Source organism: Eulemur rufifrons, chromosome 5, assembly GCF_041146395.1.
Source record: "Eulemur rufifrons isolate Redbay chromosome 5, OSU_ERuf_1, whole genome shotgun sequence".
Classification (NCBI taxonomy): Eukaryota; Metazoa; Chordata; class Mammalia; order Primates; family Lemuridae; genus Eulemur; species Eulemur rufifrons.
The window spans coordinates 13,346,231-13,356,738 of NC_090987.1; the positions used below are offsets into that span (position 1 = coordinate 13,346,231).

Here is a 10,508-nt window from a genome sequence, read left to right on the forward strand (position 1 = left end):
TTCACAGATGAAGCCAGACTACCCGGTTTCCTCCTGGTATTGCATTAGTATTCCACATTAAAATGTATGCCACAAATAATCCAATGGCGAACTCACCGTCAACAGCCCCCAAAATCAATAAAAGACATTCCACCACTTGACTCGGAGTGAAAAACCTTTCAGGTTAACACAGAGAGCAAGGTAAAAGAAAGGTAATGAATGAACAAAAGGCAACTCTACCCTTCAGATTCCTCAAATCCTCAAAAGGTGGCTAGGCTGCCTCGATTTGGTGAAGCCCTTCCTTTTCTTATAATCATCGGGAAAATGCCACATGTGTACCGCTTTTGTTGTATGCAAAACAGCACATTCTCCACAAGGCCCTGACGCCTACCATTCTCTAAACTCCCTTCTTTCCAGGCCTGACTCTTCCAATTTGCCCAGACACATGCGATTTAATGAAGGCATTCAGATTTCGCCTTGATAGCAATACCATCATAAAGTCACTCTAATCCCATTAAACTGGGTTAACATTAAGAGAATTTCTTCTCCACTCTGAACCCAATTTTATCTCCAGGGTAGCAATCCACTGTCAGGCTATGTCTGAATGGATCTGCAAATAAATATTTAAATTCATGCTCAAAACAGCATATCTCACCTTGTGAACCTTGACCTTTTGAAAAGACTTTGGACCAGTGTTCAGTTACTGTCACACGGCTGCATTCTCAGCAAATATGAAAGGGTTAAAAGCAGCCCCAGTCAACAGGCCTACAAGGAAAAAAAAGACAGCATGTATGGCTAACAGCATCACTGGAACGCATTTATGCTCATTTCCTAGAACAATATTGTTACCTTTCGGCCTTCATAATAGTCAGAAGTATCCCCAACACCCTTTAGTAGCTTCTAAAAGGAAAAGCACAAAACAGAACATACCCTGCAAGAGAAAAAAGGCATGCAAAGTAGCATTCTCCAGCAACAAACAGACTACCATTACAAATCCATCAGTTCATTTGGTTTGGTTTTGTTAAAAACAGAGAAAGAGAGAGACTGCATAAACCAAGTGTCCCCACCCTAGCAAGGCACATTTTTTTCTTTAATAAGGGTCATAAATCTCAGCTCCTTGTCCATCCCTTAAGCAAAAGAAAAAGGCAGGAAAAGCCCAAGTAATCTCAGACCCTGCAAACCTGCACCTTTTTTTCCATCTTCTCTACCCAGAATCTTTCAGGGCTCCATTAGTCACGTACCAGTGCTGTGTGGTGTCTAAGTGTGCATTCACATACTGTGTTGGGATGGTACCTTCCTGCAAGCTCCTCTGCTTTTGGCTGCCATGGAGGGAGGAAGCTGCTATCCCACTGTAGTAGCTCAGTGACTGCATTGTGTTCAGGAGCTGATCTGCCTCAAACCAGTTTCAGCCGGTTCTGGTCACCCTACATAAAAAAGCTATGGCAACCCTCGCTGAGTTGCCAACAAGTCCCTGAAAATCATCAGCACAGGGGGATCTCGCTGGGGGTTGCTTTTCCCTTTTAGGTCTTCCTGAGCAGGGGAAGGTCATCGTGTGTCCCCCCCACCACACACGCACACAGTCTTGGAAATGCTCACCTCACAAGCACCCCAGAGCCCCTCAGGGCCCATCCCCCGCCCCTCCGCCCCACAGCCCTCCGCGGACACTGTTTCCCCCTCCTTCTCCTTCCCCCACTTACCTCCCACAACCTGGCTCAGATCTTTGTGTACGTGTGTGTCAGTGTGTGTTCTCTGTGTTGGTGGCTGACAAAGAGCCCCCAAGAAAGCAAGCTATGTGTGTCTGCTCACACAGGATGCGTCGGCTGCAGGAGGCGGCCTGGCCTCCTAGCAGAGTGGTGCTGGCTTGTTGACCAGGCTCCTCTCTGCCTGTCACCCCCACCCCACCCAGCCCCCTCCTCCCTTCCGTCCCTCTCCTCTCTCTCCCAGCCCTGTCACCACCACCAGCAGCCCCCCAGCCGCCTCCTCCTCCTCCAACCTTCTCTTCTTTCAAGCACCTGGGGGGAGAAGTCCAAATCCCTTCACCTCGGGGAAGAAAACTGGGACTGTCTAGGGTGGGGGCGGGGGGCGAAGGAAGGGCCAGTGGGACAGGGGGCACGGAGGCCTTTGAGAAAGCATCTGTGCACGCCAGCGCCGGCGGGGGGAGGAGGAGAGCTGCGCCCACGTGGCCCCCCTCTCTGAACCTGCGGGGCCTAGTAAAGCCAGCTCTTCCTCGGCCCCCCAAGCAAGCCGGCGGGGCGCGAAGGCCTGCTATCCCCAAGGCCAGGGTGGGACAGGCCACTGCAATCAGGCCAAGGGGCCTGAGCCTCACGCGCTCGCCCCGATCCGCAGGGCTGGGCACGAGGAGCCGAGCCCCCGCCTCTCCCCGGCGCCCACCCGCGCCCCTCGCTTGCCCCGGCCGCCCCCAGGCCGCCCCCCACACCCAGAGGCGCACACCCACCCCCTTCCCGGGGTTGGCCTCGCAGCGGTCAAGCCCGGGCGCCTGGGCCGCAGCTCGGATGACCTTTGTTCAGCGCGGCGCCGCCGGCTGCTGCTGCTGTGGCTGCTGCTGCTGTCGTCGGAGCGGCGGCGGCGGCGGCTTCCATGTTACGGGCGTGTCATCTGCGTTCCCGCTGCCGGGGTCTGTGTGTGCGTGTGCGGTGGAGCGGCCTCGCCGCCGCCACCGCCGCCGCTGCCGCCGCCTCCCGGGCCCCCGGCCGCCGCCGCCGCCGCCGGGCCTCGCCGAGCGCCCGGCCCGGGCCCCGCGCCTCCCCGGGCGCCGCGCTCTAGGCCGCGCGGCGGCGGCGGCGGCCGGCCCGCCACGCCGGGGCCTACGGCTGGGGGTGCGGGCCCGGGCGGCGGCGGCGGCGGCTCGGCCCGGGCGGCGAGCGAACAAAGGGGAGCGCGGGCGAGGGGGAGGGGGCGGCCGGTGGGGGAAGGGAGGACCCGGGGAGAAGGGCGGCGGGCGCGCGAAGCCCCGCGGCCGGCGGGCGCCGACGCCCGGCCGCTGCAGCCCAGAGTCCGGCGGCTGCACACAGGCGCCCCGCAGACCTGCCAAGTCTCGCCCATATGGGGCTGCAGGCTTGCAACTTCGCCCCGGAGAGCACAGCCGGGTGGTGGTGGTGGTGAGGGGATGGAGGGAGGGCTGCTTTTTTTTCAAACGACATTTCAGGCTCTCACCCAGTCCTTTCCATGGCCCCAAGCCGCGACTTACTCGAGTGGAAGGAAGCAAGGCCTCGCCAAAGATGGTTGAAAAAGACCGTGAGCCTCTACCCAGGATCTTGAAGCCAAGGTGGTGTTTTGTTCTCCTCGTAATGGTGGCAAATAAGTAAGAAGAGAGCACGCTATCTTCAGATAAATTAAATCTGGAATTCTCCCTGGAGGTGGGAGAAGGGGCTCTCCTCTGGTTAGTTAGTGGTTTGGAGCCCTTTTCGCCTTAAACTGAGCCACAAAAGAATGGAAGACACCCCCTGGGGTGGGGAGAAAGCCCTGGTGTAAAAGACACACGTTTTGCTTTCAGAGAAAAAGCCACTGGGGCCAGATTGAAACATGGCATGTTCAGTTCATGTGGGTTTTTTTTTTTTTTTTCCTTAATGGGGGAATGATATTGAGTAAACAAGATGTAATAGCTGGGTCTTTAAATTCTAGAAGGGAGATGGTGTACAAATGTAACAAGCACGTATTGTACATACAGCAGGTGGTCATAGCCTACAGAACACAAAAAGATACATATATAAACCCGCTAAAGGCCACGAAGGAGTGCAGAAAGAGACTATTTCCATTCCAGATGAGGTATGCTATTTTTCCAGCCCGGTGTCCTGGTTCCTATATTGTTCACAGACGTGCACTCCATTGAAAGGTTTTTAAAACCAGAGAGAAAACCCCCATGTCAGGCTAATTGTGCTGACACTGGAAATAGGACAAAAATGGAAGGATCTGAAAAAAATATCACCATAGCCTATTAAAAAGGCTCACTCCTGTTTGATCAGAATCTGAAGACACTAATATTACTTGAGTAGCAGTGAAGACTCCCAGCATAGGAAGCATTTCTGTGTGTTTTATTTTAAATTAGATTGATTGGTTACTACTTGCAAAGTGTGCTGGAAAAGTTAAAAAAAAAAAAATCCCAGTCTGCCTCTCCCTTGCATGAACTTCCATGGAGGAAGCCATTGTTCTCTATTGTGGGAGCACTGTATGATGTAAATTGCAAGTAGCACTTTTGCTATTTAAGACTTTTCATGTAAATGACTTGAATTTTAGTCTCACTGAAAAGTTGTTGGTCTTTTAATTTCAAACAACAAATTGTTTGGAGCTGCACTGAAGTTGGAATACATATTTACATATTTACCTGTTTAGAAAGACCTATGCAGTCTGCAAATTTTTCCAGTCACAGCATCACATTTATCAGTGTTACAAGATGATGAAATTGAAGCTCTCATTTTCTTTTAACCTGAAAACGGTGCCAATACTCTGTGGGTTGAGTTTCAACTTTACCTGGGCTTCATTTCATTTGAAAGGAACCCTTTTTTTCTTCTCCCAAAGATGGGCCTTTATTAATATGCATGTAAAAACATTATGTGTCTTGAAGGGTATACAAGGACCAGCTAATTTGAAATCTTGGCATGCTACACATTTTACAATATATGGAACTGCATGATGTACATACCATAGTAAATCCTAGGTTTCATGGATTTGGAATCTTTGTTTACTTAAAATACTCTCTTGCCCCTCCCCCATTCCCTTCTCTTAAGAGTTGAAATCACAGCAAAGCAGAGTTACAAGAGTTGTATTACCAAAACTGAAGTCTGAATCGCTTATCATAAAGAGTCTTCAGCTGTAGGACTGCCTTGTGGCTTCATGCCAGATACTTTTTGAGCAGGGCTCTGTGCAAAGCCCAGTGTTTTGGTAGAGCCTCGGCTGGAGGAAATTTGGTTTAAAAGCAAAAATTCATCATCTGCACAAATGGCAACAATAACATTGCATCTGCTTTTAAATACCATAAACAACCAAAAATAATAATTTGTTGCAAATTATCTCAGTTCCATTTTTACAAAAAGAATTTCAGAGAAACCCCTTTGCCCAGGTAGACCAATAGTTAAAAGCAAAGCCATCTTAGTCTACTTTACAAAATCATTGAATTTCACAGCTGAAAAAGACAGCATTTATTCTAAGTTTCTTTATAAAAAAGGACCCTACACTCTTCCAAAGAAACCAATAAAGAAAAGGTTCATTCTATTGCTCTACATGTGTAAGGCCATCTTGTGCAGACTCTGTTTTGAGCAACAATAGAATCAGTAACTGCAAGAATGAAATAAAACTATCATTTGAGTGCAGTAGATAAGGACAGGCAGAACAAAGAAATTATATGATTTTATGCCAAATAGAAACTAAAGGAATTCTAAACCCTTTGAGATTTTGTTGTTGCTGTTTTTCTTACTACCTCTCAATGTCTTTGTTTTTCCTCCAATCAGTGTATTGCAAAATCCCAGCTTTTTTTTTTTTTTTTTAATCTTTTGTGGTTAGAAGCTGGTTTTGCAGAAGTATGTAGATGCTTTCCCTCCAAATTCCACTGTGAAATTAGGAAATTCCTTTGTTAGGCAGAGCACACAAAAGGTGTGTTCCTGGAGGGAAAGAGGAAGGAAAAAAAGAAAGAAAAGCCTTTTCTTTATCTCACCATCAAAAGGTCTTACAAACTACTCCTACACTGAGCTGCCCCACGCCTCGAACTACACATTTTTTAGCTCAAAACCCAGCTAGGCCTAGGCGTTTATAGAGAATTTAATATATTAAATGTGTTAGCCTGTTTTTAAACGAATTATTACATTGTTCGATCATGGCATAATAAAGATTTGTAGCAGAGTCTCCAGCAAAAAAATATGGGGAAAGAAAAATCTACCTTTTCTTTTCAAGAACATCAAAATATTGATATAATCAGGATTTTCTTTTTAATTTCCAAAAACATACCCTTGAAAGAAATCATAACCAGGTTTAAATTGTTATTAGCCTGCCAGAAATAAACTAAGGGGAGGTCTGGAAATGGATTCCCTTTATCCTTTGTTAGTGATTTCATAAATAGATTTTCTGTAGCAAAACCATCTCCCCTTTTCTGAGCCTCAGTTTGGAAGTGCTTGCAAAGGCCTTTCTCTCTGAGACCCGGAAGGGGTGGGGGCTGGGCTCTGAGTTGGGCATTATTTAGGAGGCCCCTAGATATTTGAATGACCTCCTAGGTCCTGCCTACTAGATGAATCCACTAATCCTTACCGCCTGCTGACTCCAGGCCTAAATGCTGGAAAGCTGGCCTTGTACAAGGAAAGAGAAGAGAAGGGTGTAGGGACAGGAGAACGTGGGTAGTTTCTAGGAGCTCTCCCTTCAGGAATCAAAGGAGGGCCATTAGTATGGGGTCTGGGATACCAGCAAAGAATCATCTGCAGAAACCGTGGGCCAAAGGAGAAGTCTGTTGAGAATCCCGTAAGGTTTCCTAACCCTTTGTAACTTTTATGTTACATCTGGGCTTCCTGAGAAGGAATTTGTCTTTGGTTTTGTTTCCTACACTCTTAAGTCCAAGAGAAGGGGAAGAGAAAGAAGAGGAAGCTTAGGAAGGTACCTGAGAAAAGGAAAAGCCATCAGGCTTCCTCCTTGGAGGGCCTTCTGGAAGGAGAAGGGAGCACACAGGAAACGGGGACTCAGTTCCACCTGGGAAGGGCTCTCACTGGTCTCCTGCGGCATGGAGACTACCTGGCCGCTGTGCACGTGCATCTTCATCCCTGCATCCTGCTCTCGGCATCCCCACCACACTGTAGTGTTTTATCTAGTTTCTCTCCTCAGGGTGTACACCCTCCGTCCCTAGCTGCTGAGAACACTGGCTACTGACCCCTCACAGCAGAGTCTGTCACTGTAAACTGCCTTGGCCCCTGTCTTGTGCCAGTTCTTGGGAACTGTCTCACCCAGTGTTACACCTCTGCCCCCTCCCAAGGAGCAGCCAACGTCTGGCTGATGTAGAGAGAGAAAGACATGGACCTCTCGCCTTAATTTGGGCCCACTCTGAAGGGCCATCCCAGCTCTCAAGCTCCCTGTACATTGGCGGAGGCCTCAGTCACCACAGCAGCATAGGTCAACTTCTCCTTTCTTCTGGCTTCCTCACTCCCTCACAGGTGGATCTCCAGAGATTATTCCGGGTCTGTTTCCAGGTACCTCAGCCCAAGATACCGACCCAACCAGATCTGTCTCCCCAGCGACGGCACTCTCTGAAAATGGCCCTATTCCCTCTCCTCTGCTCCATCGCTAGATGCAGGGAGGATTCTACCTCGTGAGCGTCCGTTGACCCCAATGCCTCCTCTCTCCATAGCCAGCACCCAGGCTCAACTTTGGGCCCATTGCTTCAGTTTGGAACTTGTCACTAACTCCTTGCCTCCAGCCTGGCCAACTTTTGGTGCATTCTCCACCCTGAAATTCTAGGAATCTTTCTCAGGATACCATCTTACCACCCCTCTGTGCAAACTTTTCCATATCTCTCCATTGTCCTTGGAATACAATCCAGACTCTGTAAACGTGACATAGTGGGCTCGTCATGATTCAGCCCACCCACTTGCCTGCCCACATCCCTCTCTTCCCTCGTCACATTCCAGGATCTGGTCTTGTGGAACATTTTGTTTTTTGAATGAGACCTGCTCCCTCTCACTGTCAGGCCCACACACGTGCTGTCTCCTCTTTCTGGAAGACTCTCCCCACCCTTCCCCAGCCTCCTTCATCTAACTAACTCCTGGGTATCTTCAGGTCTAAATGTGTGTCACTCACTTGGGGAAGTTCTCCCTGAGCCCTCCCCGTACATACAAACTGGGTTTAGATGCCCTGACATGTGCTTCTAAGTTGCCCTTTTCACATGATATTTGAGGCTTATTTTACTCTGTCCCCATGAGATAAGAAGCCTGTGAGTTCAGGGACAATGACACTCTAACTCACTGGGGTCTTCCCAATGCCATCCCAGTGAGCAAGACATTTATAGATTAAGCGTTCATTAGCCTGGGGTGGTGGCACACACCTGTAGTCCCAGCTACTCGGGAGGCTGAGGCAGGAGGATCGCTTGAGCCCAGGAGTTTGAGGTTGCAGTGAGCTATGATGATGCCACTGCACTCTAGCCTGGGCAACAGAGTGAGACCCGTCTCCAAAAAACAAGATAAAATAATAAAAATTAAGTGTTCAGAACATCAAGATTAACACCTACATGGTTTAAGGTTTTTTTCCCCCCAACGACAAAGATAAAAGATGATCAAGTAGTTTATAACTTTCTGCTCAACTTAATGATAAATATTTTGAAGTGTCTTTTGAGGTTTTTTATTTAATACCAAAAGACCAAAAGTCACATATCACTGGGGAAACACTCGTTATTTCTGGCAAAGTTTTTCAAAATAATAGTAGTAACAACATACACACATAAGCAAAAAACAAATGTTAAAATATAAAAACAATAACCAGAAAATATGGCCGCAAAATAAAATACATTCATTTGTCAGCAAACAGTTGGAAGATGCTTAGAAAATATTGCTGTAGACTTAAAGAAACATGTATTAGAATAAATTACACAGTGTGGGAGGTTTGCTCAGCTATTGAGAGGCAAGTGCAGGTATTCCTAACATGCCACTGCTTGCTCCTATCCCAGTGATGACATACCTGAAAATAACTTATTTTTTATGAACCATTAAATTAAAACTTTAGCAGAGAAGGCATACTCTCAATAATAAATGATCTCTCTTTAATCAAAACATTACATGATTTGGTTTTGTTTTTTTTTTTGAGAGAGTCTCACTCTGTTGCTGGGACTAGAGTGCCATGGCGTCAGCCTAGCTCACAGCAACCTCAGACTCGTGGGCTCACATGATCCTCCTGCCTCAGCCTCCCAAGTAGCTGGGACTACAGGCATGCACCACCATGCCTGGCTAATTTTTTCTGTATATATTTTTAGTCATCCATATAATTTCTTTCTATTTTTTTTTTTTTTTTTTTAGTAGAGACAGGGTCTCGCTCTTGCTCAGGCTGGTCTCGAACTCCTGAGCTCAAACTATCCACCTGCCTCAGCCTCCCAGAGTGGAAACGTTACATGATTTAAAAAAAAAAAAAAACTGTAACAGTAATCCCTAATGGAACAGCTTCTATACAGAAATTTAAAATTCTGGGATTAAATAACAAATTCCAACACAAAATTTATCACTATATCATCCACAGAGAAGCTCCTATGGCAAAGAAGTTGAAGCCAGAAATTCACAAGTTTCTATAGGATATCATCAGCGAAGTTCATTTTATTTAAAAGGTCATTAGGGGCTGGGCATGGTGGCTCATGCCTATAATCCCAACACCTTGGGAGGCCAAGGTGGGAGGATCACTTAAGGCCAGAAGTTCAAGACCAGTCCGGGCAACACAGCAAGACCCCGTCTCTACAAAAATTTGTTTAAATGAACCAGGTGTGGTCACACACGCCTGTAGTCCCGGCTACTCAGGAGGCTGAGGCAGGAAGATCATTTGGGATCAGGAGTTAGGGGTTGCAATGAGCTATGATTGTGCCACTATACTCCAGCCTGGGTGACAAAGTGAGACCAGGTTTCAAAAATTAATTAATTAATTTAATTTAATAAATAAAAGGATGGGTTGGGTGAGTAGGGGGACTTTTTTTGGTGGGTTTTTTTTTTTTTTTTTTTTTTGAGACAGGGTCTTGTTCTGTTGCCCAGGCCAAAGTGCAGTGGCATCATCATAGATCACTGGAACCTCAAACTCCTGGGCTCAAGCGATCCTCCTGCCTCAGCCTCCCTAATAGTTGGGACTACAGGTATGTGCCACGACACCTGGCTAATTTTTTTTTTTTTTGTAGAGACAAGGTCTTACTATGTTGCCCAGGCTGATCTCAAACTCCTGGCCTCAAGCAATCCTCCCCAGCCTCCCAAAGTGCTAGGATTACAGGCATGAGCCACCACACCTGGTCTAGGAGGACTTTATAACAGTCCCTTTACCAGAGACTCTCTACTGTACTTTGAAAGATGAAGCATGACTAGTGAAATCTTTCGTATCACACAGTAGTTTGTTGGCTATGTCATGGAAAAGAACTTAAAGTTATTCCTTATCCTTTTTAAAAGAGTAGAGTTTCAAATTTGCTGACTTTTTCTTCCATAAGAGCAATCCATAATATGCTATCTGGAAGATTTTGGAGCAGGGGACCAAAAACATTTAATCTGTCCCTTTAAGGTGAAGATAATATTTTAACCACAAGAAAGAAAATAATTACTTTTAGAAAGAAACTCATGCAATGAAGAGAGCATTTTAGAAACAAATGTTTGGAAATCCCTTCTTACATAATTTTGATACTAAAAATTGTGCAAGAACATTACCTCTGCTGGCAAATACACAGGCTAATTTTTTCAAATAAAAAAATAAAAACAATTACTTCTGACAACAATCACCTAAGTACACTTAAAATATCATAAACAGAATTTTCTCATGTTAAAAAAAACCCCAAACTCCCAGATAAAGAGTTTCCGTGGGCTTAATCC

At 46.6% G+C, this 10,508-nt stretch overlaps 1 protein-coding gene across 16 annotated transcripts in view; it reads right to left on the minus strand.

Moving 5' to 3' along the window:
- Positions 1-3,431, minus strand: part of ZNF532 (zinc finger protein 532) — a 101,006-nt gene extending 97,575 nt beyond the window's left edge. For 7 of the 16 annotated variants that reach the window (XM_069467961.1, XM_069467959.1, XM_069467957.1 and 4 more), the window contains exons 1-2: positions 1,221-1,330; positions 635-744 (exon numbers count right to left, since the gene is read on the minus strand). The gene's annotated coding sequence lies outside the window, so the exon portion shown is untranslated. Of the gene's footprint in view, positions 1-634; positions 745-828; positions 1,331-1,676; positions 1,849-1,972; positions 2,117-3,187 lie in introns of those variants that run through there. The other 9 variants (XM_069467955.1, XM_069467950.1, XM_069467947.1 and 6 more) reach the window with 8 other exon arrangements.
- Positions 3,432-10,508: the final 7,077 nt, after the last annotated feature.